Genomic DNA, 17,974 nt, shown 5'->3' with positions numbered 1-17,974 from the left:
TACTACAAAATAGTACAGAAGTTGACCAACAGAAATATGCAATGTGATAAATAGAATGACCCTTTTTTTAAGATGATGATAACACTGAAATCACCTCAATTTGTAATGGTCCTCTGGGCATTAGAAAGGAGGTCATCTTTCTTAATAGTGTGTGTGATCACAATAGACTGCAGTGCATGCTCTGCAACATGCTCCCATCCTGGCCACAAGGGTTGGTAAGGACTTCTGGTGGTAGGATGTTCCACTTTCCCACCATTGTGCTTGACAATTGCAGGATGGTCATTGATCAATGTGGATCTGCTGCAGTATCTCCCCAAAATGCATCTCACACATGCTTGATGGCATTTAAGTCAGGAGAATGGGCAGGCCAGTCCATTTGCTCAATATCCTCTCATACGAGAGCTTTTCCACCTGTACTGATCAATGTGATCATGCATTTCAATAACATTGACCCATGATTGTACCATGTTCAAAAATTTGGAAGTCAGTACCCCCATTTAGTATTATGTCTCCCCACATGATAACATGTGGACCACAAAAAGGTCGTGGACCACAAAAAGGTCATATTATCCAGTGAGAAGTCTTTTTTACTCAGTGCTTTATTAGTGTGTGTCTAGTTTTTCCCAAAAGAACGCTGGTGTACGATATAAATGCTGTGGTTGACAAAGCAACAGGTAAAGAGTTAGCTGTTGTCTTTACACCGTACACTCGTGCATTGCTGGGAGAAACTGATCACGTACTGTAGAAGCAGTGAGTAAGAATTGTCTTCTGCCCACCCAGTGAAATATGGCCATTACTGGGGAGCACTGTAGATCACCTCGGTTTTCAGAAGGCAGGGGTATACCAGATTCTATACCACTGTGGAAACACACAACATCGGACAAACAGTGCGCACAACAGAGACTGCTATCAAGAACACCAGTGGCCTCTGTTGTGTTGCAACAAGTCGGTAGTCACAAAGTGCTGTTTCTCTGACTTGCATGCAATGGAATACAAGTGAAGCAGTATTTTAGTACAAATGTCAAAATACTGTAACACTGTTATTAGAGAGGCCATCAGAATACACACCATGGACAATCTTATCTATTGGGACTGCGACTATAGTCTCTGCAAGGCTTGGGAATGTGCACTGTGTCTAATTGAGAAGACAGTCATCACACACTGTGGGCTGTCAGCCAGGGTAGACAGTATGTCAACAACATCCATGCCAATGCAATCATCAGCCACCGACACGTGCCCTCGAGCACGGACGACAGGGGGAAGAGACAGAAATCAACTGTGCACCCCTGGAGGTCAGTTCACCAACACACCTGACAGTGGTGACTCATCTGGTCATCGAGATATTGTGCCTTCCTCAGAGAAGAGTTACCCCAGAACATGATGCCATGTGACATTAATGAATGAAAATAGGAAAAGTAAGCTGCCCTTTTTTTTACATTTTCATCTCCAAAATCTGATATCCGTAGTGAAAAAGCTGTAAGCTGAGATGTTTAAGATGACTTATAACATGACTGCCGGTTCTGGTTCTTATTAAAACAGCCAAGTCAATGTACAATGACAAAGTAATCAAAGGGACAGCAAACAAGTCGAAAGCAATATGGAATATAGTAAAGGAAACAAACAAAAGTGATAAAAAGCAAGATGACATTGTATTAAAAGATGATCATGGTGTGTTACTCAGAAATGGTACTCTCACAAATTACATAAATGACTGTTTCATAAACACTCCAGTCAATCTGCGTAAAAATTTTGCTAGCAATAGTAGTACCACAGTTCAAATAGAAGCAAAGTGGTAATTCATTATTGCTATGTCCCACAAATAAATTAGAAGTTCTTAAAATAATAAAAACAATGAAGAATAAATTGTCCTCTGGAGTTGATGAGGTACCAGGTTCAGTCATAATTATATGTGCTAGTGTCACATGCAAAAGGCCCCGAACAAAAGTGTTAATCAATTATTTACATGTAATGTATTTCATGTATATGATCTTTTTCATACTTTTATATTATTACAGTAATCAAAGTTGTATTGCCCAAAAATATTGTGATGGGTTCAATGAACCATTGTGTTATGTAGGAAATGATACACCCTTATCTTATTTTTGTTATACTATGTTCTTTGACGAAATCCATACAATGTACATTGTCGCTGGATGAATAAACTACTACTATTACTACTACTACTATTTATCAATATGAACTTCTAAGAATTTAAAATATTCTATCATATTTAGTGATTTGCCATGAAGCTTTTTCTAAATGTGTGGTCAGACCTTTTGCAGTTCCATGTATTATGTTTTATCTAGGTTCAGTGACAATCTGTTTGCACAAAAGCATTTATTAATCTTCAAGAAAGTATTATTTACATTTTCAGTTGTTGTAGTTATTCCATCAGGCTTGATGATGATACTTGCATGATCAGCAAATAAAAACATATCTGCATGTTGGATATATACGATATAACAAAGACGAAAGTGGAACCTATATTGATCCCTGTGGTAAACATGGTGATTAGTCCTGAGTCTGAAGACAGTGATTCACTATATACAGTCCCTGAGTTTGTTAATGCAACACTCTGCTTCCTTTTAGTTAGATAGGATGAAAACCAGGTGTCAGCAAAATCTCTAGTACCACAATATTTTAGATTCCCTAAGAGAATGCTGTGAACTGAACAATCCAATGCTTTAGACAAGTCACAAAAGATACCAGTTGGCAATATTTTGTATAATTTAATGTATGAATTGAAAAATAGACTGTTCTGCAGAGAGACCCTTTTGAAATCCAGACTGAGACAAAAAGTCTTATTTTGAGAGATATTTATTTTCATTCTCACACACACAATTTTTTCCAGTAGCTTCGGGAGGAAGGTAACAAGTCAGATTGATCACTAATTATTAATTTCTGTCTTAGTACCTTCCTTGTAATGGGATGTAACAAAAGCATATTTCATATGTGTGGAAATATTTCCTATGATGTTGATGTGTTACCCAAGTGGCTGAAAACATTTCATGTACTGAAGAACAGAATTTCAGTGCCTACTTTATTCAAGATATTGTCACCTCTATGAGAGTTTATGGATTTTAAAGAGTTAATTCCATTCTTAATTTCTTTGTCAGAGCATCAAGTAATTGTAATTTGCTGTCAGTATGAGATAGCACTTCTTGCATATATCATACCACTTTACGCCTTGAACTATCCATGCTAATCTTCTGAGCTCTGTCAAGGAAATGATTATTAAATACACTGGCTACAAGGCTGTTGTTGGTTTCTTTAGTAACAAGATACTCACACTCCTTAACTGATTTCCTGGTGTTCTTTTAACTATTGACCATATAGATTTAATTTTATTATCTAATTGAATTTTCTCATTTTGAGAGTACTGAAAGGCAATCCATTTTAATTGGTAAGTCCATTATCATGTACAATGGACATGAATGGATGCAAGTTATCAGACAGGATGCTTATGTACGTGTCACCTGTCAGAGTCATATCTAGACATATCAGGGGTCCCATATCACTCCAACTGCACATGCCCCACTCCGTTAAAGAGCCTCCACCAGCTTGAGCAGTCCCCTGCTGACATGCAGGGTCCATGGATTTATAAGGTTGTCTCCATACCCGTACACATCCGTCTCCTCAATACAATTTAGAATGAGACTCATCCAACCAGGTAACTTGTTTCCAGTCATCAACAGTCCAATGTCAGTGCTGACAGGCCCAGGTGAGGCATAAAGCTTTGTGTTGTGCAATCGTCAAGGGTACACGAGTGGGCCTTCAGCTCCAAATGCCCATATCGATTATATTTCATTGAATGGTTCACACACTGACACTTGTAGATGGTCCAGCATTGAAAACTGCAGCAATTTGCGGAAGAGTTGCACTTCTGTCATGATGAACAATTCTCTTCAGTCATTGTTTGTCCCTTTCTCGCAGGATCTTTTTCCAGTTGCAGTGATGTCGGAGATTAGATGTTTTGCCGGATTCCTGGTGTTTACGGTACACTCGTGAAATGGTTGTATGGGAAAATCCCACTTCATCACTACCTCAGAGATGCTTTGTCCTATCACTCCTGCACCAACTATAACACTATGTTCAAGCTCGCTTAAATCTTGGTAATCTGCCATTGAAGCAGCAGTAACTGATCTGACAACCGTGCCAGACACTTGTTGTCTCATATAGGAATTGCCGACAGCAGTGCCGTATTCTGCCTTTTTACATATCTATGTATTTTAATACGCATGCCTATACCAGTTTCTTTGGTGCTTCAGTGTAAAATATCTAACAGATTCCGTATTGGTTTTACTGCTGACAGATTTGTATTCAGTAACCTGTTGTAAAAAACTATCCAATCTCCTGGTTTCCCACCTCCGGAAAGGCAACTCACTCACCCTTCACAACCTTTCCAGCAAACCTCAACCTCCTCTTATTGCACACAAACCCAGTCTCTCCCATCTACTCAATCTCCCACTTCCAGCTCCACTCCCTCCAAAACCTCAAAATTCCAATCAACACAATCTGGAACCACAACACCCTAATTCAGTAGTTAACCTTTCCTCCAAACCTCTCTCCCAATCCAAAACCTCTGTCCTATCCAAAGGCCTCACCTTCAGCCCCACTCCCAGATTCAACCAAACAGCCCTCATCAAAGATTTACTGTCCTACTCTCGTACTCTCTGCTGGAACTATCACTTTGCCACGAAGAAAAATGATCCTAATCGTACTCCTAATGATCCAACTTCCCAGGATACTATCCAAATTGAACCCTGCCTGGAACAGTTCCGTCCTCCGTCGCAGCGGGACCCACCTCCTCTTCCTCAAAATCACCCTCTCCAAACCTTCCAGGAATTTCTGACTTCCAGCCTTGCATCTCAATCCTTCTTAAAAAACCTTAATCCTACTCCCAACATCACCACTGCTGAAGCCCAGGCTATCCGTGATCTGAAGGCTGACTGATCCATCGTCATTCTTCCGGCGGACAAGGGTTCCATGACCGTGGTACTTGATCGTCGGGAGTATGTGGCTGAGGGACTGCGTCAGCTTTCAGACAACACCACATACAAAGTTTGCCAAGGTAATCCCATTCCTGATGTCCAGGCGGAGCTTCAAGGAATCCTCAGAACCTTAGGCCCCCTGCAAAACCTTTCACCTGACTCCATCAACCTCCTGACCCCACCGACACCCCGCACCCCTACCTTCTACCTTCTTCCTAAAATTCACAAACCCAATCATCCCGGCCGCCCCATTGTAGCTGTTTACCAAGCCCCCACGGAACGTATCTCTGCCTACGTAGATCAACACCTTCAACCCATTACATGCAGTCTCCCATCCTTCATCAAAGACACCAACCACTTTCTCAAACGCCTGGAATCCTTACCCAATCTGTTACCCCGGAAACCATCCTTTTAATCATTGATGCCACTTCCTTATACACAAATATTCCGCACATCCAGGGCCTCGCTGCGATGGAGCATTTCCTTTCACGCTGATCACCTGCCACCCTACCTAAAACCTCTTTCCTCATTACCAGCCAGCTTCATCCTGACCCACAACTTCTTCACTTTTGAAGGCCAGACATACCAACAATTAAAGGGAACAGCCATGGGTACCAGGATAGCCCCCTCGTACGCCAACCTATTCATGGGTCACCTAGAGGAAGCCTTCTTGGTTACCCAGGCCTGCCAACCCAAAGTTTGGTACAGATTTATTGATGACATCTTCATGATCTGGACTCACAGTGAAGAAGAACTCCAGAATTTCCTCTCCAACCTCAACTCCTTTGGTTCCATCAGATTCACCTGGTCCTACTCCAAATCCCACGCCACTTTCCTTGACGTTGACCTCCATCTGTCCAATGGGCAGCTTCACACGTCCGTCCACATCAAACCCACCAACAAGCAACAGTACCTCCATTATGACAGCTGCCACCCATTCCACATCAAACGGTCCCTTCCCTACAGCCTAGGTCTTCGTGGCAAACGAATCTGCTCCAGTCCGGAATCCCTGAACCATTACACCAACAACCTGACAACAGCTTTCGCATCCCGTAACTACCCTCCCGATCTGGTACAGAAGCAAATAACCAGAGCCACTTCCTCATCCCCTCAAACCCAGAACCTCCCACAGAAGAACCACAAAAGTGCCCCACTTGTGACAGGATACTTTCCAGGACTGGACCAGACTCTGAGTGTGGCTCTCCAGCAGGGATACGACTTCCTCAAATCCTGCCCTGAAATGAGATCCATCCTTCATGAAATCCTCCCCACTCCACCAAGAGTGTCTTTCCGCCGTCCACCTAACCTTCGTAACCTGTTAGTTCATCCCTATGAAATCCCCAAACCACCTTCCCTACCCTCTGGCTCATATCCTTGTAACCGACCCCGGTGTAAAACCTGTCCCATGCACCCTCCCACCACCACCTACTCCAGTCCTGTAACCCGGAAGGTGTACACGATCAAAGGCAGAGCCACGTGTGAAAGCACCCACGTGATTTACCAACTGACCTGCCTACACTGTGATGCATTCTATGTGGGAATGACCAACAACAAACTGTCCATTTGCATGAATGGACACAGGCAGACAGTGTTTGTTGGTAATGAGGATCACCCTGTGGCTAAACATGCCTTGGTGCACGGCCAGCACATCTTGGCACATTGTTACACCGTCCGGGTTATCTGGATACTTCCCACCGACACCAACCTATCCGAACTCCGGAGATGGGAACTTGCTCTTCAATATATCCTCTCTTCCCGTTACCCACCAGGCCTCAATCTCCGCTAATTTCAAGTTACCGCCACTCATACCTCACCTGTCATTCAACAACATCTTTGCCTCTGCACTTCCGCCTCACTGACATCTCTGCCCAAACTCTTTGTCTTTAAATATGTCTGCTTGTGTCTGTATATGTGTGGATGGATATGTGTGTGTGTGTGTGTGTGTGTGTGTGTGTGTGTGTGTGTGTGTGTGCGAGTGTATACCCGTCCTTTTTTCCCCCTAAGGTAAGTCTTTCCGCTCCCGGGATTGGAATGACTCCTTACCCTCTCCCTCAAAACCCACATCCTTTCGTCTTTCCCTCTCCTTCCCTCTTTCCTGATGAGGCAACAGTTTGTTGCAAAAGCTTGAATTTTGTGTGTATGTTTGTGTTTGTTTGTGTGTCTATCGACCTGCCAGCGCTTTCGTTTGGTGAGTCACATCATCTTTGTTTTAGATATATTTAGTCATATATTTGTTTATATAAACAGCTTTACATTATTTCTGATGCAAGTGGACAACTGAGATTGTTCTATAATTTTAAGTGAGCATCTTTCTCCTTTCTTAAACAATGGGAGGGGAACAGTGATTTTAAGAGCTTCAGTAAAAATACCATCTGCCAGGATTCTGTTGGCTAGATAAAGGAATGACATTTTCATTTCATTTGCTGTGTTCTTTGTGACAAAGTTACTCTTTCCATAATAGAATCTCCAAGCTTGTTAAATGCTTTGCTAATGCTGTAAAGAGTAATTTTAGACCACAGGAAGATAGTTATAATTTTTGTTTGTGTTAGAAGTGTCTCAGCAACTGAGTTGTTGTTGCAGCTTGGGTGGTGACAGCTTGTGTGGTGTAAAAAGTATTCATTTAATGAATTAGAATCTATGGGAATGGTGTTGTCTATTTCGTGTAGGTTTATTTCACTTTTAATGACATGCCACGTTACAACTATTTTTAGATTTCAAAATGTAGCTATAATTTGCTTCACACTTGGCTAATGTAATTTCAGTTTTGTAGACTTGTTTGAGATTCGCACATATTTTCATAACAGCACCACTTTTAATAGATCTATCTTTAGCTATAAAAAGCAGTATTCTTATTTTATTCAGTGTGCCTTTGTTCCAGATGGAGTAAAAATTGCAAATAAACTCAGCAATAATTTCGTAGATGTTGTACAACAATTGAAGTGTGAAAGAAATCAGAATGGACTGAAGCATTTTGTAACACATGAGGAACTATTCCTTTCAATGTTCCTGGGACCATTGATAAGAAATGAAATGAAAAACCATTCAGAGACTAAAGCTCCAGAAGTCTGCAGAAGATGTTGAAATATTAAATCAACCAATAAAGGAAGTGAATGAGGAAATAACTGAAGGACAGTTGGATGTAACAAGCTGTTCATTCAGAGTGGAGTAGTATTAAAAATAAGAAAAAAGGAAAATAAGGATTAGTTGAAATACACACACACACCAAAAAAAGTTTTGCATCACCTCGGTTCTGAGTGTTTCAGAACCTGTACAGAAAATTAGAACAGAGATCAACATAAACATCATTTCTGCCCTTTTTATTGCTCATAAAAACCACACATTGCATATTGTACCACCTTACAGCGAGACCTTCTGAGGTGGTGGTTCAGATTGCTGTACACACCGGTACCTCTAATACCCAGTAGCATGTCCTCTTGCATTGATGCATGCCTGTATTTGTTGAGGCATACTATCCACAAGTTCATCAAGGCACTGTTGGTCCAGATTGTCCCACTCCTCAACAGCAATTCGGTGTAGATCCCTCAGAGTGCTTGGTGGGTCACATCATCCATAAACAACCCTTTTCAGTTCATCCCAGGCATGTTCGATAGAGTTCATGTCTTGAGAAAATGGTGGCCACTCTAGTCGAGCGATGTTATTATCCTGAAGAAGTCATTCACAAGATGTGCACAATAGGGGCATGAATTGTCTTCCATGAAGACGAATGTCTTGCTAGTATGCTGCTGATATGGTTGCACTATCAGCTGGAGGATGGCATTCAAGTATCGTACAGCCTTTACAATGCCTTCCATGACCACCACCGGTGTGCGTCGGCCCCACGTAATGCCATCCCAAAACATCAGGGAACTTCTACCTTGCTGCACTTGCTGGACAGTGTGTCTAAGGCATTCCACCCAGCTGCGTTGTCTCTAAATGTGTCTCCGACAATTGTCTGGTTGAAGGTAAATGCGACACTCGTCAGTGAAGAGAATGTGATGCCAATCCTGAGCGGTCCATTTGGCATGTTGTTGGGCCCATCTGTACTGTGCTGCATGGTGTCATTGTTGCAAAGATGGACCTTTCCGCGGACGTTGGGAGTGAAGTTGCACATCATGCAGCCTATTGAGCACAGTTTGAGTCATAACAAGATGTCCTGTGGCTGCACAGAAAGCATTTTTAAACATAGTGGCATTGCTGTCAGGGTTCCTCCAAGCCATAATCCATAGGTAGTGGTGGTCATCCACTGCAGTAGTAGCCCTTGAGAGGCCTGAGTGAGGCATGTCATCGACAGTTCCTGTCCCTCTGTATCTCCTTCATGTCCGAACAACATCGCTTTCATTCACTCCAAGATGCCTGGACACTTCCCTTGTTGAGAGCCCTTTCTGGCACAAAGTAACAATGCAGACATGATCAAACCGTGGTATTGCCCGTCCAGGCATGAATGAACTACAGATAACACAAGCCGTGTACCGCCTTCCTGGTGGAATGACTGGAACTGATAGGCTGTTAGACCCCCTCCGTCTAAGAGGCACTGCTCATTCATGCTTGTTTACATCTTTGGACGGGTTTAGTGACATTTCTGAACAGTCAAAGGGACTGTGTCTGTGATACAATACCCACAGTCAATGTATATCTTCAGGAGTTGTGGGAACCGGGGTGATGCAAAACATTTTTTGATGTGTGTACAACGTTACAAAAATGACACAGATACAAATAGACTAGAATGTCTAATACCTGGTTTCTCAACAATATTAGAGCTGCTTATGCAAATAGATTGATTAAATTCCTAGATATAGACAGTACTCTGATTCTGGTAGAAAATGATTTCCAAAATAGAAAATTACAGAAACAAGTGTCTGTGGTTTAACAGAATTTGTTGTAGATATCTTAGCAAAAGAGACTTGACAGCTGCTATGTTTCAGAATTTGTCTAAAGTTTTTAACAAGTCCCCCACCAGCTCTAATAGGAAAACATGAAACTTATGAGATATAAGGACATGCAGTGCAATGGACAAAATCGTAAATATTTTTGAACAACTATCAGTATGTGACTACAGGGACTGGCTGCAGGCCTGAACATGGGGCCGTTCATTGTGATACACGACAGAGATGTGCACATTGTCCACTGAATAACTTTTAATACATTGACTGCTGCAAGTGTGGGACAGTTGTTTCACCACCAGGCCAGCCGGCATAGCCTACTAAGGTTTAGGCCCCTGCTGCGGCTGCCAGTGGCCACGCAGTAGACAGAGACCTAAATATAAGTCTAGAATGTGTGTACTATTAATAATGTGTTTCTAATATGTATATCATGTTTCAGAAAACCACCTTACGGTATGATAGTAGTTCTCGTACCGCTATCTCTCTGTCCCCCCCCCCCCCTTTTTTTCTCCATGGAGACATTAGATTGAACTGACTTGTCCTATATTAAAAGTGGATAATATAACCAAATAATTATTGATCAATGAATCAAATCTGTGTGGTGTTGGAACAGAAAAAGTTGAGAGAGGAATTTCATGATTTTAAATGAATTTATGTCATCAGTATGGCAGTGTTATTGATTTGATGAGTAGGTTCCCATCTGTGTATAGATTGTTTGAAATAATCATTTGCTAGATTGGCAGCATAGATTTTCCATTTTTGGGTTACGATGGAATTTGTGTGTATTTACTGCACCAAGCCACAATGTTTAATCAACTTTATTTACAATAGTCAAATTATGACACATTGATGAACTGCTGATCATCGTTGGCTATCAAAGTCTTGAAGTTTAATAGTGTTAAAGTTAACGAAGAACCGGGTACCAAATAAATTATTCTCTGGGTGGTTTTTTAGTTTGGGCTCTAGTGCATCCTTACATTGGAATGTAAACCAGACAGCTGAGAAAGGACACTCTAATATATGCAGTACAATGCAGGATGAGTCTTGTCTTCTGGAGTTGAGTGTGCAGTGTTTAGGAACTTCCTGACAGTAAAACTCTTGCAGGACAGAGACTCAAACCTGGAATCTTGCTTCACATGGGCAATGCCCTTACCGACTGAGCTATCCAAGCCTGACACATGATGCACTCTCACTCTGTGTCTTCCCCGCCCTCAGTCACAACTCCAACTGTCCTGCTGGTACCACTCTATTACTTTCCGAACTAGACAGAGGAAAGTATGCAGGAAAAATGGCTTAGCCACACAATAGAACATTGCTTCCAGAATGAATATTTCACTCTTTAGTAGAGAGTAGCCTGTTATGAATCTTCCTGGCAGATTAAAACTGTGTGCTAGACCTGGACTCAAACCCAGAACCCTGGCTTTCACAGGCAGTGCCTCACCAACTGAGCTGTCTTGGCAAGTTTCATGACCCACACACACACAACTTTTGGGATCGAGTGAAGACCTAGCACACAGTTTTAATGTGGCAGTAATTTTATATCTAGAATGAGTAGGTGCAGTTTTAGCTATAATGTAGTAGACAGTGGAGCAAATTTTTTGACACATACACGAGTAATGTTTAAAGTTTATAGCTGCTGAATGGTGACACATACATTTTTATGGAAATATATATTTTTTTTCTGTGCAATTGGAAGTAGCCTTCGAAGAGGACTTGAATGAAATAATGTTTATGGAACTTAATCAAGTAGTAGCAAGATAACAACATTGAAAACCACTCTGTTACTGTCAGGGAAAGAGACTCTACAAAGTCTCCCTTGTTTTACCAGATGCGATACAATAGCTTATAGAAAAGGGGGAGGGGGGGCAGTGGCAAGACCTGAGTATATGGGGCATTTTAATATTTTGTTAGTTGCCATAAAAAAAGTTCCAGGTCTCAACCTTTTAAAAACTTTTAAATCATTATCTTTGAAGAAAACAGACCCTGACTATGCTTTATTTTTTTGTTCCCTGAGACCTAGGGATGGGCTGTGAGCCCCCCTTCCCTCCACATATGGTCATCTATGGTCAGTCTGTGTGTTCATCCTTATGTTTAGGGCCTATCAGACTATCCTGTGTTGTTGTGGCGATCTGACAACTAGTGTACAAAGTTGTTTAGACCTTTGCAGTGTATTTGGTAGTCAATGGACAGTTTTCCTTTATAACGAATGTCACCAAAGTGAGAGAAATGCAACTAACATGTTAGCAGTGGTAACACGCATGTCGCTTTGAGGCAGCTTGAATATGCAGATGCGATCAGCCAAAGGAGTGTTCTGTGAATACCACATTCCAATACATTTCATCCTTTCCACATTTCACTCCACCAGAAGTTTCATGGCAATGACTTTCAAAATAGCTTACAGGTCTCCAAACAGTATCTACAATAACTTTTACGTGACGTGGCCTTTCTCTGCAAGATTTGATTTGCAAATGAACCATGATTTACAGAGCACAGGCAAAACAATCTTTCCAAGATATACCACCAATCAAATGGAAATTCGTGCTGGCTGGGAGAAGTAGATAAACAATGAGCTTTCTTTTCAGCATGTGATGTGTGAGGGCTTTTCAAGATTCATATCATGGAATTCTAAATATCCCACAGAATCTACCGTTCCTAACATATACACCATTGCAATTACTGGAAGACATGCCACTGCACATTAGCCAATCAATGTTGTACTAACATGATGAATATACCTCCCATTCTGCTCAGATAATTACAGTACTTATTAGAACACTTGGAGATCATGGGATCAGTCATTCTGGAAACAGAAAAATGCAACACCTCAGAACTTTTAGCTATGTGGAAAATTAAAATGAGAACTACGAGGAAACACCTGTAGCTCCCAAGTCATGAAATGACAGTGTGATAACGAATGACAAAAAAAAATTGTACGATATAATTAGATATTAACAATTTTAGGATATTTTCCTTTAGTTGTTGTGTGAAACCTTGGTTCTTGGCAAACTTCATGATTCTAGGTCAACGGGAAGTACGCTGAAGGTTTTGATGTATGAGGAAAGGCTTAGAACAGATGGGCAGATAGGCAAACAGTCACATGGACAGGAGAGTGCCCTTATAAGGGTCTGTTTTCACAGATTGATCCTACCTACGCATCCGTGCTGTTAAAGGGATGGAATGACGTTGGTGCGCAAAAGACTCTCATAGCATTTACTAGTGACGGTACAGGTAACAGGACTCATCTCCTTGAAAAAAAAAAAAAAGGGGGCCCTATGATAAACGATGCTATTAACCAGCACCACACAGTCACCTTTGCAGACTGAAATGGTACCTGTTGATGTGCATGCGGATGTTCCGTTGACCACATTCCACAATTCTGGCTATTGACATCACCTTGGAGATGGTAATACGCTTCGCAGAATGTTCCTTGGCCTTTCATTGTCCACTTCCATGTGAGCAAGAAATTCCAGAGCATACGTTTTGTCTGGTCCGCAGGAAGCAATTCCTAAACACTGGTAATTTTGTATGGATAGCAATGCAGGATGCTTCGTAGGATCTTATGAACTGTGCTCAAAGGCAAGTCCAACGCTCATGCACTGCATGTTCGCACACCACCGCTCGACCTGCAGTGCTGTGGCCACATCTTCGACAGACGTCATATGCATTGCTTTCGTCCCTCTGGCACACTGTACTTCAAAAGATCCTGTCTCTTCGAATTTTGTAATCATTTTCTCCAGGCCCTTAGCAGGCATCGGACCAATGACTTTCTTCATATGCTTGAGTGCTCCGCAGGTCTACTGGCGCAAAGTCACCGTTCTTGTAAAATGACTCTACCAGCCGCGCGTGATCCTTCACGGATACCGTCACGTTTGGCGTCTCGGACACGAACTAAGGAACAGCAGTTAGCTGTGCATCCGTTGGTATCCACATTCTGGCGCTTACAGCGCCATCTGTTGGTTACGTTTTCGTTAAAGTTATGTTTATCCCGTGACGTTTCCCCTGCCTCAATAATATGCTGTTTAAATTTGACGTCATTGTGAACAGTGGTTTTCTTTCCACAGCGTTTGGAAACTGGAACTTTAATTATAATCACCCTGTATCTGTGCTCAAGGCCAACATGTGGACCATTTTTCCAATGAGTTACTGCGGATTCTGAAGACCTTTGTTCAAAGACAATTGCGCTCCATATACTGTATTAGACAGGAATCTTGACGATAAAACTCGAGGGGTGGGGAGGGTGGGGATGAAAGTACCTGTTATTAGACAGAGATAGGGAGTGTGGCAAATTAATGTCAGTACGAACCATGCGATTACCTGCAAGGAATTTAGCGCCTAAGAATTTCTTCTTCTGAATGGAGAATATTGTCCAGAGGACAATAACAGAATGAAGTCGACATTGCGAAAAATCTCATCTTGTTTAACCAGTGACATAGTAAATACAGGGACTATGCATCAAACTATGGACCAACTTACCGACTAACGTCACAGCTGTAGGCATGTTTTGAGTTTCGAAATATAGGATGTTCACACGAAAACTCCCTGATTTCCAAATACAATTAAAAAAAAAAAACTGTGAGAGTTGCAGTTTGCAGAATCAAATAAAGTACTTCAAGTTTTGTACAAAAAAATTGCACTTCTACACGGTCTTTCATAACCTGAAAAATATATAGACAGTTATCTATTCTTATATGAAGTCTTATATGAAGTGTCAGCCGAGTAGCATCGTCGTCTCGTAGCAACGTTTCGATGAAATGCGTATCCATCGTCTTCAGGCGAAGCGTCGGGATATCGTCGGTCGCTGGCTTATATCTCTGCTGGACCGCTCTCAGCTTCCCGCGGCCGGCCAATCACGCGCCCACGGAATCACCCGAAGCGCCTGGACGCGTGGGCCGGGTTCGAGTCCCGGCGTCCGTCTCTGTCTGCTCGTCTGCGGCCCTTGGTGGAACGGAACATTCTTCTCTGATTTTCCTGATAGCAGGCTCCCAGGCTGTGCTGAGATGGTAGCCACTGTCGCGGTTGATTAGGTTGTCGTGTAACCATATTTCTATGGACTCTTTGATTACTGAGTCCCAAAATCCGTTTGTACTGCATATTTTCTTTGTGTCCTCGAAATCGAAGGTGTGTTTCTCGTCAATACTATGTTCTGCCACAGCAGATTTGTTGGTCTGACCCAAGCATACATGCCTAATGTGTTCACTGCGGCGCTGTGACATGCAACGCTGCGTCTGTCCTATATATTGCATCTCACATTCGTATCCGATCTTGTATACACCTGTTGCCGTCAGACCTAGTGGATCCTTGGTTGAACCAAGAAGGACTTTGATTTTTCCTGCTGCGCGGAAAACGGTCTTCACTCTATGTTTCTTGAGAATACTCGCGATCTTAGACGTCGGAGGACCCGCGTATGGCAAGAACGCACAGCCCATTGCTTTGTCTTCATTCGGTCTCTCTTCTTGTGGTTGGTCTTCAGAGCTCTCCTTATTTGTGTCTCACTGTATCCATTTTTCTTGAAGGTGTCCTTTAGGTGTTGCAATTCTCCTGGCAAACTTTCCTTATCGCAGATGGACCTGGCTAGACTAAGGAAGACCCCACCACAACAGTGACCCGCAAGACCGTTGAGATGCTCAACAACTCGGGACTAGAGAAGGATATCATCAGGAAGCTGAACCTGAGGGCACCGGCACCACCACGTCTCTATGGCCTCCCAAAGGTCCACAAAGAAGGTGTCCCATTACGACCTATTTTAAACACTATTAACTCGCAGACATATGGTATTGCTAAGCATTTATCACAGATGCTAAAACCCTTGGTGGGTTATGGTCCATACCATGTGAAAAACTCGGCTGAGTTTGTGAAAGTACTACAGGGAATGCGGCCGAAAAATGAAGACCTACTAGTCTTACTGAAAAGATGGGGTTGTCAGGTTCGGTAGATGCTGCTATGGATTACCTTAGACCAGACATTTCAAGTAACTTCCATAATATGAATTTGACCCTCACTACCCCAACAGAAATAATGTCCATCATAAAATCTTTAAAATCAAAAACAACTAGTGGGTATGATGAAATATCAACAAAGTTCATTAAAGAATGTGATTCTGAGCTAAATAAGCTATCTGTGTAACCAGTCGTTTATTAGTGGAATATTTCCTGAATGGCTGAAATATGCTGAAGTTAAGCCACTGTTTAAGAAGGGAGATAAAGAAATAGCATCAAATTTCCGTCCAATTTCACTGTTGCCAGCATTCTCAAAAATTTTCGAAAATGTAATGTACAGTCGTCTTTATAACCATCTTATCTCAAATAACTTACTGTCAAAGTCACAGTTTGGATTTCTAAAAGGTTCTGATATTGAGAAGGCTATCTACACTTACAGTGAAAATGTGCTTAATTCATCAGACAAAAAATTGCAGGCAACGGGTATATTTTGTGATCTGTCAAAGGCATTTGACTGTGTAAATCACAATATCCTTTTAAGTAAACTAGAATATTATAGTATAACAGGAAATGCTGCAAAATGGTTCAAATCTTATATCTCTGGCAGGAAACAAAGGGTGTTATTAGGAAAGAGACATGTATCAAGCTATCAGGCATCATCCAACTGGGAACTAATTACATGTGGGGTCCCACAAGTTTCCATTTTGGGGCCCTTACTTTTTCTTGTGTATATCAATGACCTTTCATCAGTAACATTACCAGATGCCAAGTTTGTTTTGTTTGCCGATGATACAAACATTGCAATAAATAGCAAATCAAGTGTAGTCTTAGAAAGATCAGCCAATAAAATATTTGTGGACATTAATCACTGGTTCCTAGCCAATTCTTTGTCACAAAACTTTGAAAAAACACACTACATGCAGTTCAGAACTTGTAAGGGGTGTCCCAAGAGTATATGTCTAACATACGATGACAAGAAGATAGAAGAAGTGGACAGTGTTAAATTCTTGGGATTACAGCTTGATAATAAATTCAACTGGGAGGAGCACACCACAGAACTGCTGAAGCGTCTTAACAAATCTCTGTTTGCAATGCGAATTTTGTCAGACATAGGGGATATAAAAATGAAAAAGCTCGCATACTATGCTTACTTTCATTCCATAATGTCATATGGGATTATTTTTTGGGGTAATTCATCAAGCCAAGCTAAATTTTTCCGGGCACAAAAACGTGCAGTGAGAGTTATATGTGGTGTGAACTCAAGAACATCCTGCAGAAGCCTGTTTAGGGAACTAGGGATACTAACTACTGCTTCCCAATATATTTATTCCTTAATGAAATTTGTCATTAAAAATATATCACTTTTTCAAACCAACAGCTCAATTCATGGAATCAATACTAGAAATAAGAATAATCTTCACAAGGATTTAAAGTCACTTAGTCTTGTACAAAAAGGTGTGCATTATTCAGGAACACACATTTTCAATAACTTGCCAGCAGCCATAAAAAGCTTAACAACCAATGAAATTCAGTTTAAGAGAAGCCTAAAGGATTTATTGGTGGCCAACTCCTTCTACTCCATTGATGAATTTCTTAGTAAAACCAACTGATTTGTATATAAGTACAACATAACTTCTGCACAATTTCAGTGCAGTAATGTGTTCATTGAAAATTTGTGTGTCTGTGTGTGTGTGTGTGTGTGTGTGTGTGTGTGTGTGTGTGTGTGTGTGTTAGTATAATCTAACTTCTGCACCATTTCAGTGCAGTAATGTGTTCATTGTAAATAAGTGTTACAGTAGTTGTATTACCTTATAAATAAATAAAAAACTTTTTTATTTTAAATTCAGTGCATTAGTATTTGTAAAATGACTCTTAGTGTTCATTAAAAAATGACGATCATTCCACTTGGGACCTGTGGAATGGTACATTAGCTTATTTGTTTTAGTTGTAAATATTTGTCATGTATTGTTGTTTTACTGACATGTTCCACATCCTGGAGGACCTCCTCACTACGGATCAATTGGAATGAAAGTAAATCTAATCTAATCTAGTCAGCTTCGATGTGACATCCTTATTCACACGAGTACCACTAGAAGACTCCCTGGCTTTACTCGAAGAACACTTTGAGGAGGATATTATCAAGCTCTTTCGCCATATTCTAACCACC

The sequence above is a fragment of the Schistocerca nitens genome, chromosome 1 (assembly GCF_023898315.1).
Source record: "Schistocerca nitens isolate TAMUIC-IGC-003100 chromosome 1, iqSchNite1.1, whole genome shotgun sequence".
Lineage (NCBI taxonomy): Eukaryota > Metazoa > Arthropoda > Insecta > Orthoptera > Acrididae > Schistocerca > Schistocerca nitens.
This window is presented reverse-complemented; position numbering follows the sequence as displayed.